We start from the raw sequence: 14,118 nt of genomic DNA, 5'->3' as shown, positions 1-14,118 counted from the left end.
ATCTGATAGGAATGAGGTAGAGCTTCTTAATTGTTTTTAGTTTGTGTTTCTCTAATTATTAGTGATCTGAAGAATTTATCATGTGATTGGTGATAGTTTGATTGGTAATAGTTTCCTTGTTATATCTTTGGACCATTTATCACTTGAAGAATGACTTTCTCTTCTGTGTTTGAATCAATTCTTTATATACCTTGGAAATGAGATCCTTATCAGAGAAACTTGTTGCAAACATTTTTTTCCCCAGTTACCTGTTTCAGTCTGCTTCTTCCTCCATTATTTGTTTGTTTTTGCAAAACCTTTTTCATTTTATGTAATCAAAATGACCCATTATATCTTCTTTGTCCCTTCTATCTCATGTTTGATCATAAATGTTCTCCTATTTGAAAGCTAACTTTTTCCTTTCATCTCCAATTTGTTTATGTTGTTACCTTTTTTGTGTTACATATATATCAGTTTAGAGCTTATCTTGGTATATGGTGTTGTGTCGGCATATTTGGTATCCGCCTAATTGCTTTACAAATTTCCCAGCAGTTTTTATTGAATAATCCATTCTTACCCCAGTACGTAAGGTCTTTAGATTTATTTAACTAGGCTGCTGTGTTCATCTTCTTCTATATGTTGTATACTTAATCTCTCTAACTGATCAACCTCTCTGTTTCTTAATGAGGACTGATGATTCTAATGGGCTAAAGATTCTGATGATTACTACTTTGTAGTATAGTTTGAAATCTGGTACTGTTAGGTTCATTTTCTTCTCAATCTTCTTCCATTCCCACCTCCCCTCCTTATTTCTACTGAGATTTTTGACCTTTTGTTCCTCGAGGCGAATTTTGTTATTATTTCTACTTTTTGATAATTACATTGAATTAGTAAATTAATTTAGGTAATATTTTTATTTTTATTATATTTACTCAGCCTACCTATGAGCAATTAACATTTCTCTAGTTATTTGTCTTTATTTGTAGATGTTTTGTGCTTGTATTCATGTAGTTCCTGTGTGAATCTTGATAGGCAGAGTTCTAAGTGGTTTATATATTCAGTAGTTATTTAAAATAATTTCTTTTTCTGTCTCCTCCTGCTGGGTTTTCTTGGTCATATACAGAAATATTCATGACTTAACATTTATTTCACATCCTGCAATTTTGTTGACATTATTATTAGTTTGAGTTAATTTTTTATTTGGTTCTCTAAGTATAGCATTCTATCATTTACAGAATTTCCTTTCCTCTTTGACTGTGCTTATTCCCTCAGTTTCTTTTTTTTGTCCTGTTATTATAGCTAGCATTGCTGGCAGTTTCAAGTCGTACTGGTAGTAATGTACATACCTTCTTTATCTTTACTCTTAATGGAATTTATCTCCAGTATTTATATTGACAACTTTTGGTTTTAAATAGATATTACTTTTCATATTAAAGAAAGATCCACTTATTCCTAAGTTTTCTAGTGGGTTTTTTAAAAAGTAATATTTTTTCTGCATTTTTTGGTATAATTGTATGATTTTTTGTTCTTGTTACTAATAGGATCTATTATGTTAATAGTTTTCTTAATGTTGAACCAATGCTGCATTTCTGGTATAAGGTCAACCTGGTCAAGTTTAGTCTTTGTGATACTGCTGTAACTTCTTTACTAATACTTCTCTTTCTTTTTTGATTCACCCTGGTTTGGGTGTCAAGACCTTATTTGGTAGGATCCCTTTTTGTTCTATTTTTTTCAAAGAGTTTATATAATAGTAGAATTGTTTTTTGAAAGTTTAATAGAATTTACTTGATCGGATTCTAGATTTGTTTTTTATTTGGTAGTTCATTTTATGGCTTATTAAATTTTTGTGGACTGGATTATTTAATCTCTTGTGGTATCATTTTGGGCATTTTATATTTTTGTAAATATTAATAAATTTCATTTAATTTTTTGATTTCATTGGCATATGACTGGGACTTCTGGATCATGTGACCAACTAGGTAGAAGATTAAATATTTTCCCCAGTCCTCATGATCTCTCAGATCTTTCCAAAATAGGAATTATATACAAGAGGTAATGCAATTTCAGATATTTCTAAGAATACAAACCCAAGAAATCTGATGAATTAACAACAGAGAAGAGTCTTTTACACTCACTCAGCACCCTCTCTCCACGACAGTCATGCTCTTGGCAGTAGGTGCCAAACTAACTCAACAGAATTCAACTCACTCTTCTTCCCTTATCCTAAATGCAGTGGAACTCTAAACAGCAGAAATTTGTGTAGGCTGTGATGACAGTGCTCTGTGTTGCAACAGAACTCAGCCAGAGAATATAGGGAAAGGAATAGGATGTGTGTGGCTGTGACTATGGCTGTAATTATGAGGCACTCCACTAAGCCTGAGGGAAAGCCCAGTATCTAGCTGGGGCCAATTTTGTCTCCCCAAAAGTCAGTTAGAGAAGAACTGAGGCTGGTGAACTTTAAATTCCCTAGTGTGGGAGAAGGCTGAGAAGCTTTAAGATCCCATCCTCAAGGAAATCACTACTATCAAAAGGAAAGGAGTCAAAAAAGAAAAAGGGTAAGGAGTCAGAAAGTGAGCATTAGGGGAAAACAAGAGGGGAAAAACTGAAATTGCCAAAGATCTCAGGAAGAAAAACACTTAATTGAAGACTTAGCATAATCAGATAAATGTATAATGATAGCAGAAGGAGATATAGCCTTCAGCTAACCTAAAATAATTCAGACACAAACAAATATTGCAAGACCAAGGAAAATAAATCAGTACGTGATGAGTCACAAAACCCTGTCAGTTCATTGTTGTTGGGGTTTTATTTAAACATTCATTTAAAAAAAAATTGAGTTCTGAAAGAAAATAGGCAAAAAAACACAAGAAAAATAAATATATTTTTTGATGTACATTCAGACTCCATCAGTTCTTTGTCTGGAGATGTGAAGAGCATTTTTCATCATAAGTCCTTCAGAATTGTCTTGGATTATTGTATTACTGAGAATAGCTGAGTCATTCACAGTTGTTCATCATACACTTTTGCAGTTACTATATACAATGTTCTCCTAGCTCTGCTAATTTCACTTTGCGTCAGTTCATGTAAAGTCTTCCCAGGTTTTTCTGAGAGCATCCTGCTCATCATTTCTTATAGCACAATAGTATTCACAATCATATACAATAACTTGTTCAGCCATTCCCCAGATAATAGACATCCCCTCAATTTCCAGTTCTTTGCCACCACAAAAAGAGCTGCTATAAGTATTTTTGTACATATCAGTCCTTTTTCTTTTATGTCTTTGGGACACAGAGACACACCACTATTAGTGGTATTGCTGGGTTAAAGGGTGTGCACAATTTTAAAGACTTTTGGACATGGTTTCAAATTGTTTTCCAGAGTAAAGGGATCAGTTCACAACTCTATCAGCAGTATATTAGTGTCCCTCTTTTTTCATATCCCCTCCAGCATTTATCATTTTCCTTTTTGTCATGTTAGCCAATCTGATAGGTATGAGGTGGTATCTCGGAGTTGCTTCATTCATTCATTCATTCATTCATTCATTCATTTATTTATTTATTGTTAACACAGTTTATAACAGATAAAGCAATTCTAATTTTTGGTCAGGTGATACTTCTTTTTGAAGCATTTACAATATGGACCACAAAAGAATTTTTTTTTTTAAACATTAACCAACTGAGACACAAATAATATTTATGTTGCTAATTTCACAAGCTCTTGACCTAATTGTCTCCCAGTATTACTAAGAATTAAAGGACCCTAACTTATTGTTGTTGGTCTAAAGTCCTATGCCTAATAGCTTAATTTTAGACAACCTCTGCTGTTCCCCTGTCAATAATCTATAATTGAATAGATCTGGTATTAAGCTTACAAATCTTTTGACTATAGGAAATTGCCACTAAGAATAGGGACATTGCAGGGATACAATATCTCCCCAACTTCATGTCAATTCCAGGCAGGATTAGATTATCCACTTGCATTCAGTCAGACTTAAAGTCTGCCAGGTCTCAGTGGGGAAATTGAGTCAGGAGAATTCTACCTCAGCCCATGCTGAACAGCCGCTCTCCAACCCTTCCCTTGAGATCACTTTATGCAGTTCATACCAGCATCTCATCAGCTTACTGGCATCATGGATTGGAGGCTCAGATTGCCTTTCTTGCTACCCATACCTGGAGTTAGACTCAGAAGAACAGTCACTTAATAGTCCCATAGCATCTAAAAATGGCAAGTTCCAGTAACCAGGTTTAAAATATGATTATAGTTTCACTTTGGCTAAGGAACATATTTTGAGGCAAGTCTTAAGTGGCTTACATGCCTTTCTATACATGTTCTAGTTCCTGATTAAATGGCAATCATAAAATCAAATTTACCATTAAAACCTTTATTTTTTTCCCATCAATGCCAAATTTAACCCGAGGTTACCTTCCTCTAGGAAATTTAGACTGAAATTCTTTTCTCCAAACTAAAGACATCATTGATTTATTCTCAGTAATTAACTCAGTCTCTTGTTTTAATACTAATTGCTTTTACCTCACTTTGTAACATGTCCAATTTTTCTCCCTATCACTCCCCTCCCTCCGCTTCCTAATAGCTTGCATTCTGATTACTCCTTCCCTCAATGTACGCTCCCCTCCATCACACCCCACCCCTCTCCTCTCCCCATCTTCTCTCTTTTCTTGCAGGGCAAGATAAATTTCCATACCCCATTCCCTGTAGTTCTTATTTCCCGATTATATTCAGTAAAAATTCTCAACATTCGTTTCTAATACTTTGAATTCCAACTTCTCTCCCTCCCCCCCTCCCTCCTCAGCCCCACCAAGAAAGGAAGCAATTCAATACAGACTAAATATGTGTTCTTTTGCAAAAGACCTCCATAATAATTATGTTGTGTAATACTAATTATATTGCCCTCTGTCCTACCCTATCCCCCCTTATTTTTCCCCCTACAATTGACCTTGTCCCTTCTCGAAAGTGTTTATTTCTAGTGACTCCCTTCTCCCATTTGCCCTCCCTTCTAACATTCCCCTCGCTCCACTTGTCACCTCTCCTACTTTCCTGTGGTGTGATATACATTTTCATATCAAATTTAGTGAGTATATTATTCCCTCCTTCAGCCACATGTGGGGAGAGTATCTTTATTTTTTTCACCCCTCTCCCCTTCTCCCTTATCTCCTCCATTGAATAAGATTTTTCTTATCTCATACACACACACACACACACACACACACACACACACACGGCCTGCCCTGTGCCATTACTCCCTTTCTCTTCCTGGAATTTTCCTCCTTTACCTCTTAATTTTTATTTTATTTTAGTGTGTGTGTGTGTGTGTGTGTGTGTATCATCTCTTCTGATATAACACACCCTGTACTCTTTATCTATCTATGTGTGTGTGTATGTGTGTATGTACAGTCTCTCCAACTACCCAAACACTGAGAAAAGATTCAAGAGTTAAAAATATTTTCTTTCCATGTAGTAATGTAAACAGTTCAGCTTTAGAGAGTCTTTTATGATTTTTCTTTTCTTTTTACCTTTTCATGCTTCTCTTGATTCTTGTCTTGAGAAATTAAATTTTTAAATACAGATCTGGTCTTCTCCTCACTATGAGTTCTTGAAAGTTGTCTATATCACTGAATGACCATTTTTTTCCCTTGAAGTATTATATTTAGATTTTCTGGCTAGGTGATTCTTGGTTTCAATCCCAGTTCCTTTGACTTCTGAAATATCCCATTCCAAGCCTTTCAATCCCTTAATGTTGAAGCTGCCAGATCCTGTGTTATCCCGATTGTATTTCCACAGTACTCAAATTGTTTCTTTGTAGCTGCTTGCAGTATTTTCTCCTTGATCTGGGAACTCTGAAATTTGGCCACAATATTCCTAGGAGTTTCTTTGTTCGGATTTCTTTCAGGAGGTGATCGGTGAATTCTTTCAATATCCACTTTGCCCTCTGATTCTATAACATCGGGGCAGTTTTCCTTGATAATTTCATGGAAGATAATGTCTAGGCTCTTTTTTGATCATGGCTTTCAGGTAGTCCCATAATTTTTAAATTATTTCTCCTGGATCTATTTTCCAGGTCAGTTGTTTTTCCAATGAGTTGTTTCACATTATCTTCTATTTTTTCAAATTTTTGGTTTTGTTTACTAACTGCTTGGTGTAACTCATAGTCATTCTTTTCCCTGAACTCAGTTCTCTGTTTCAACGAATTATTTTGTTCAGTGAGCTTTTGAACCTTCTCCTCCATTTGGGTAATTCTGCTTTTTAAAACCTCCTTCTCCTCGTTGGCATTTTTCGACCTCTTTTTCCAATTGAGTTAGCCTCTTTTTAAAACTATTATTTTCTTCAGCATTTTTTTGGTTCTCCTTTAGTAAGCTGCTAACTTGTTTTTTAAGGTCTTCTATTGCCTGAGCCTAGTTTAAGTTCCCTTTGGAGGCAGAGGCTCTGACTTCCTCTCACAGTATGCCTTGTTCTTCCTCATGTGAAAGGATGGGGGGAGACACCTGTTTCCCAAGAAAGTAACCTTCTATGGTCTTATTTTTTTTCCCTTTTTTGAGCATTTTCCCAGTCAGTTACTTGACTTCTGAGTTTCCTCTCCACAACTTCCTGGCCTCCAGCTCTGCCAAGCCTGCACTAGGGTCTGAGATTCAAATGAGCTGCTTCCAAGCCTCAGTGCTTTAGGTGGGGGCTGGGCTGCTATTCAGTGTGAGATTAAGATTAGCTGCTGAAGTGGGGGCAGGGCCACCACACCAGGTTCAGTTCCCTCAGGGGCTTTCTGATGAGACCTTCAACAATGGATGGGGGCTACTGCCTGCTTTGGGAGCCTTGTCTGCTGCTACCTCTACTGCTGCCTCCTGAGGAGACCTGAGTTATGGGGACACCCTGCTCCCCTCTCAGCCAGCTGAAAAGACCCTCTCACTGACCTTTGGCACCTGTGTGTTGAGAGATCTGTGCTGCTGCTGGAGATTCCATCCCTGAAGCCTGCTCAGATCTGCTCCTCTCGGTGCCACATGGCCAAGGCAGGGCTGGGCTCTGCTCTGCGTCCGGTGCGTGACAGACCTTTCCCGTCGGTCTTTCAGGTCTCTCTGGGATAGAAATCTCCTCCACTCCATTGTTCTGTGACTTCTGCTGCTCTAGAATTTGTGGAGAGTTCTTCCTTAACAGGTATTTTATGGGCTGTGGGGGAGGAGCTAAGTGGATGTGCGTCTTTCTACTCTGATATCTTGGCTGCTCTCAGAGTTGTTTTAATTTGCATTTCTCTAATCAGTAGTGACTTAGAGCATTTTTTCCCATGACTATTGATAGCTTTGATTTCTTCTAAAAAATTTCTCTTCATATTGTTTGGCTATTTATCAATTGAATGACTCATTTTTTTATAAGTTTTGATTTAGTTCCCTATATGTTTGAGAAATGAGGCCTTTATCAAATAAATTTGCTGTAAATCTTCCCCCGTTTCCTGCTTTCCTTCTAATTTTGCCTGCATTGATTTTATTTGTATAAGAACTTTTTAATTTCATGTAATCAGAATTATCCATTACTTCCTGTGGTCTTCTCTCATTTGATCATGAACTCTTTATCCATAGATCTGACAGATAAAAGTTTCCTCGCTTCCCTAATTTGCTTATGGTATCATCCTTTATGTGTAAATCATATGTCCATTTTGACCTTATCTTAGTATATATATACTGTGAGATGTTTGTCTGTGCCTAGTTTCTGCCAGACTGCTCTGTGGTTTTCCCTGCAATTTTTGTCAAATGGTGAGTTCTTGCCCCAGAAGCTAGGACCTTAGGGTTTATCAAACACTATACTACTATGGTCATATACTACTGTGTATTATGTACCTAATCTATCCCATGGATCCACCATTCTATTTCTTAGCCAGCATCAGATTGTTTTGATGATTACTGCTTTATAACATAATTTGAAATCTGGTACTGCTGGGTCACCTTCTTTCACAGTTTTTTTCATTAGTTCTCTTGTTATTCTTGCCTTTTTGTTCTTCCAGATGAATTTTATTATTTTTTTCTAGTTCTATAAAATAATTTTTGATAGTTTGATTGGCACTGAATAAGTAAATTAATTTGGATAGAATGGTCATTTTTATTATATTGGCTCAACCTGCCTGCTAAGCAGTTGATATTTCTCCAGTTATTTAGATCTGACTTTTATTTGTGTGAAAAGTGTTTTGTAACTGTGTTCATATAGTTCCTGGTTTGTCTTAGCAGGGAGACTCCCAAGCATTTTATATTGTCAGCAGTTTTTTAGATATAATTTCTCTTTCCATCTCTTCCTTTCGTAATATAGAGAAATGATGGTTATTTATATGGGCTTATTTTATAACCCATACATTTGGTGAAGTTCTTCATTATTTCAACTGACTATTTAGTTGATTCTATAAATATACCATCATGTCTGCAAAGAGTGATAGTTTTGTTTCCCTATTGCCTATTCTAATTCATTTTTTTCTTTTTTAATTGGCATAGCTATCATTTCTAATATGATATTGAATAGTAGTGGTGATAATGGGCATCCTTGCTTCATTTCTGATCTTATTGGGAAGGCTTCTATCTTATCCCTGTCGTAGATAATGCTTGCTGATGATTTTAGATAGGTATTGCTTAATCATTTTAAGGAGAATTCTATGTATTCAACTATGTCAGCTGTGGTCTTTTCATCAGGAATAATTTGAAAGTCCTCTATTTCATTAAGTGTCCATTTTTTCCCCTGAAAGATTATACTCAGTTTTAGGTTATTCTTGGCTCTAATCCTATCTTCTTTGCCTTCTGTAATATTATATTCTAAGCCATCTGTTACTTTAATGTGGAAGCTGCTAAATCTTGTATGATTCTGACTGTAGCTCCACAATATTTGAATGGTTTCTTTCTGACTTCCAGAAATATTCTCTCCTTGGTCTGGAAACTCTGGAATATGGCTATAATATTCCTAGGATTTTTTTAATTTTCAAATTTCTTTCGGATGGTGATTAGTGTATTCTTTCCATTTCTATTATACCCTCTCTTTTTTTTCTGTGTTTGGAAAGTATTTTATTTTTTTCCCAATTACAATTTTTAAAAAAATGCTGAATTCCATGTTTTCTCCCTCCTCACCTCCCTCCTTCCCTCCCTAAAATGGTAAGCAATTTGAGGTAGGTTATGTGTGTCCAATTATGTAAAAACATTTCCATATTAGTAATGTTGTGAAAGAAGAAATAAACCAAAAGGAGAAAAAAATAAAAGGAAAAATTGTATGCTTCAATCTGCATTAGGATTCCATATCAATTTTTTTGCTGGATGTGGATAGCATTTTTCATTATAAATCCTTTGGAGTTATCTCAGATCACTGTATTGCTGAGAATAGTTAAATCATTCACAGTTGATCATTGTACAATATTGCTCTTACTTGTGTACCATGTTCCCCTGGTTCTGCTCACTTTGCATCAGTTTGTGTAAGTCTTTCCAGGTTTTTCTGAAATCAGCTTGCTTATTTCTTATACCATAATAGTATTCCATTACAGTCATATATTGCAACTTGTTTGGCCATTCCCTGATTGATGGGCATCCCCTCAATTTGCAGCTCTTTGCCACCACAAAAAGAGCTGCTATACTTATTTTTGTACAAATAGGTTCTTTTCCCATTTTATTTAAGCCCTCTCTTTCTGGGATATTGGGATAGTTTTCCTTTTTAATTTATGTCTTCTTAAGTTGTCTTGGGCTGGAAAAATATCTCACATATTATTGACTCTGTCACTCCATAATTGGATTTGAGGCATCATTTTAAAGTTGTTTGGAGAGCTAAGCTGCCTTCTTACTCCACCATCATGGCTCTGCCTCCAGAGGTCTCCAACCCTGTTGATACTTAAGAGCATGAGACTATAGCTGATTGGTCAAAAGAGAAATAAGAATTGTGGACGTATTATGCCCTGAAAAGGAGAAGTATTGGCAAAATGGAATAACCCAAATCCATAATGTTAAGTCATGCCAAAGAAACAAAAAAAGAAGGAACTAATTAAGAGTGAAAATTCATGTATAAGGACAATCTGGAAGAAGAGAAGCACAGAGTAATAATGTTAAAAGAAAGCATGAGTTTCATACAAGCAAAATATATTGATCTTGAAGACAAGAGGTATAGAGACAACTGAAGGAATTATAAGAGCTCCCAGAAGGACATGATGAATCAAAAAACATGACCCCCATTATACAAGAAAAAACATAAGAAAAATGTCTAGAACTTCTGAACATAGAAGATAAAGTGCTAATTAAAAGAATCCATAGATTGCCTCCAGCAAAATCTTTAAAAACTCCACACATAGTTGTTAAATTTAAGAATTCTACTGACGAACAACTCGTTCTGCAAGCTACCAAGAAAAAGACTTTAGATTTGGAAAGGAAATTCCAGTAACACAAGACTTCGCTACTAGAAACTTCAGGAAAGAATGAAATGTGTTTCACAGAGCAAAAAAAAAAAAAAAAAAAAAAAAAACAACTTAAGATGCAACCCAACGTAATAGACCCTGCAAATCTAAGCCCAACCATCAGTGTAGAAAGGTAGATATTCAATAAAAAACAAGCGTTTGATACATTCTTAGAAAAAAAAACCTAGAGCTGAGAAATAAGAAATACCAGAAAAGTAAATAAATGTGGTAGCCAGGGCAATAGCTAAAACAAAATAGCAAGAAAAGGCATCATTAAGAAGTTCATTTCTAAATGTACAAGAGTAAAAGAAGAAATGGTAGTGGAGAAACAGGTTTAATGAGATTTAGCTGTCACCTACTCCCCTCACCTGTTCTCTTCAGTGGATAGAGCATGAGTCAGGAAGATCTGAGTTTAAATCCAGTCTCAGGCACTTACTAACTTTGTGACCATGGAAAATTCCCTTAGCTTCTGTCTGCCTCAGCTTCCTCATTTGTAAAGTAAGGATAATAACAGTACCTTACCTGCCAGCATTGTTGTAAGGATCAAATGAGATAACATCTGTAAAGCACTTAGTACAGTAACTGGTACATAGTAGGTGCTACATAAGTACTTATTCCCTTTCTCACTCCCTTCTCCTTATTTATATAGTTACCACTTGTGCCCTTTCTCTCTCTTTTCTCAGTCTCCCTCCCCTCCACACACACACACACACACACACACTCCTTTTCATTTTTTAAGATCATTAAAACATAACAAGAACATTCCTAGGTTCCCTGTCTTATTTAACTCCCTCTGTGACCCTGGAATGACATTAATACAGTGGGACATTTGTGTTGTCTATCCCTAAGAGAACATAAGCACTTCATCCTTATTTAGTCCTTTGTGATTGCTTGCTCATTTTTACCCTTTTATGTTTCTCTTATTCTAAGTTTGATTACCACTTCAGGGGCACTAACTTTTGTTCTTCACCTTTTACCATTCTTGTAAAGGAAAAAGGCTGGAAAGGATTCTCAATTTAAAATATTTATTTCTTAATATTTTCAGTTGAAAAAGAAGCCCACCACATTTCTCTTTCATTGATAGTGTTCAAGAAGAAGTTTTATGTATGACTGACTAATAGTTTATCACATCAGAGGTGTTAGAGAGGGCACTCCTGTATTATGTGGCAAGGTAGATTGCTCCCATTAATATCTCAGATGTATATTTCAGAAAGTATTATTTTCCAAATGAGTTGGATTAGATGTCTACTGATGTTCCTTTCCATTCTGAAATTCTTTAGTTCTTGAATTTGCAGAGTTCCTTTTTTAACTCCGAACTTCTCCCTGAAACCAGTTAAATACCACTATTCTAGAAGTTGGCTTTGTGTGGTTGCAAGTTATACAAGTCTACTGACTATAGAGAATTATAGTTATAGAGGGCCATGGAGAGTTACATGGTGGGCATCACGGGGCTGCAGCACAAGCAAGGGATTACAAAGAAATGGTACAAAGATTTGATAGGTGTCAGAACTGGATCTGTGATTTCATTGGTATAGAGAACTCCTGCATTCTGTCAGGGTAGGTTGGCACCTTCTCTACAATTTATTCTGAGAATTTCCCAGAGCGCTGCCCAGGATCACACAGCCAGTATCTGTCGGAAGCATGACTCAAATTCAGGTTTTCTTGGCTTTGAGCCCAGCCCTTTGCTCACCATGCCACGGTCTCATCAAAATGCCCTAAAAATCCATTGTAAAGAACATGAGCCAATCTTGTAACAAGAGTGAAAGATCACATATGGATAGCTGCTGCTCTCTGAGGGTAGACTCAGAATGTCAGGAGAAATTGAGGGTGGATCCTTTATGGCAAATTTGAGGGAGCATGTGGAAAAGATTTGTAGGGTGCTTTGATCTGTGTTATTGGAAAGAATGCTAATTTTGCTGAGATTAGAAAGTTATTAAAGGATTGGAGCGTGAGTGAGGTATCTGAGACTTAAGGGTGCTAGTTGGATTTTGTTCTTTCTGCAGATTTCTGTTCCATTTTTGACCTTGTTTGCAGTGTTTCTCTGATATAAGATTGAAAGCATAAGAAAACGGGATTAACCTGGCTTTAGCCAAAAGAGTAAATGTTGACTGAAGTTTCTGAATCACTGGAGCAAGTAACTTTATCTGGTAGTTTAAATACCTTCCTTTGGTTCAAGGCCAGAGTTTACATGAGAGGAACCAGAAAGGCTCTAGAAATTATTTCTCTATTAGTGGGTTTTTTTCTTTTGAAGCACGTGTAGTAGCCTAGTGTTCATGTGGACAGTACGATCCTTTATTTGTTTCTAAACCAGTGCTGTGTGGTGGCATTTTGGAGGGTATTTTTGTTCAGACTTAAAGTCCTGGTTACTCTGTTTCCAATCTGTGTACCTTAACTACTTTATTTAGACACAAAGAACAGCATTATTTAAGCAGATAATTTGTCCTCATTGCTATAATAGTACTATCATTATAGGTTATAGTTACTTACTCTTCCTGCCATTAGTATATATCTTTTTTACTTTTCATGAACTTCTTACCAGGATAATTGCCAAGTTTATAGGCCATTGCTTCAGAGAGAATTCTTAATGCTTAAAATGACCATTGTAGGGTATTAATTCCAAGTGTAGGGTATTAATTATATAGTTGGTAGAAGGGTGAGATTGTTGGGCCTTCTTTGCCATGTAGACTTTAAAGGAAATTTTATTTTATTTGGTAGATGTCTTTTAATTTTATATCACATTCAGTTCCAAATACATTCTTCTCCAAGAGCTATCCTTTGTTAGAAAGATTTAAAAAAAGAAGGAAGAAGAAAAGCAATTCAGTAAAATGTGTCAGCCCTGTCTGGTATAGTAAATTCAGTTTTCCATTCTCAGCAATATAGACTTTTTAAAAATTGTTTTAAAAGTCATGGCATAATAAGATCACAGATTTAAAGGTTGAAAGAGAGCTTATTAAATCCAGTTTCTTCAGTTTACAGATCTGACAACTGTGACTTAGGAAGTGTAAGTGACTTGGGCACAAAGATTAAGCAACAGAGACCAGATTACAGCTCCTGTCTGCACTGACTTCAGCTGTCTTTCCATTACACCTAATAGCCTGGTTACTAATACACCACTGAAGTCAGAACGCTTCAAAAAATGTTTCATCCATTATTTTGATGAGTTCTGCCTTGATATTAAAGATGTTGGTGCCTGTATACATTTTACATATATTAAGAATGGGGAAAATTGTAATGTCCTTGTTGTTATATCATATTGATAAAAATCAAGAAATGTACAAAAGTAACTTTGTAGCTGTAAAGGAAAATAAATACAGTGAACTGTTGCTTTGTCCTCATTTTTCTCTCAGAATTTGCAGAAGTAGTTACTCCATTGAAGAGTCCTCTAAGTTACTAAACAAAGGGAAGGTAACTGGAATCAGATCTAGAAACTGCGCCTCTTAAAGACTAATTGAAAGAACATGAGTCTGTTTAAGCTCGAAGAAGACTGTCTTGAGTCATGAAAGTTATTTTTCAATATTTGAAGGTTTATCCTGTTAAATAGTGATGGAGAATTTTAATCTCGAAAGTAAAATTACTATTCTTTTATCACTCAGTGTAATAGAACACACACATTCTGATTACATGCTTTTCTGGAAGGTAGAACTAGTACTGATATGTGAGGGATTACAAAGTAGGATTTTGGCTCCTTATAAGGAATAACTTGAAAAAATTAACTGGCTAACATTAGAATA

General features: G+C 35.8%; 1 protein-coding gene across 13 annotated transcripts in view; it reads left to right on the top strand.

The window, feature by feature from the left end:
* MARCHF8 (membrane associated ring-CH-type finger 8) overlaps nucleotides 1-14,118 on the top strand; it is a 128,508-nt gene that overhangs the window by 50,301 nt on the left and 64,089 nt on the right. The window contains exon 1 of one of the 13 annotated variants that reach the window (XM_072628515.1): nucleotides 7,058-7,140. The exons of the other annotated variants lie outside the window; for them this stretch is intronic. The gene's annotated coding sequence lies outside the window, so the exon portion shown is untranslated. Of the gene's footprint in view, nucleotides 1-7,057; nucleotides 7,141-14,118 lie in introns of those variants that run through there. 13 annotated transcript variants of the gene reach the window in all.

The sequence above is a fragment of the Notamacropus eugenii genome, chromosome 1 (assembly GCF_028372415.1).
Source record: "Notamacropus eugenii isolate mMacEug1 chromosome 1, mMacEug1.pri_v2, whole genome shotgun sequence".
Classification (NCBI taxonomy): Eukaryota; Metazoa; Chordata; class Mammalia; order Diprotodontia; family Macropodidae; genus Notamacropus; species Notamacropus eugenii.
The sequence above is the reverse complement of the archived record's forward strand: the minus strand, read 5'-3'. Positions and strand labels throughout refer to the sequence as shown.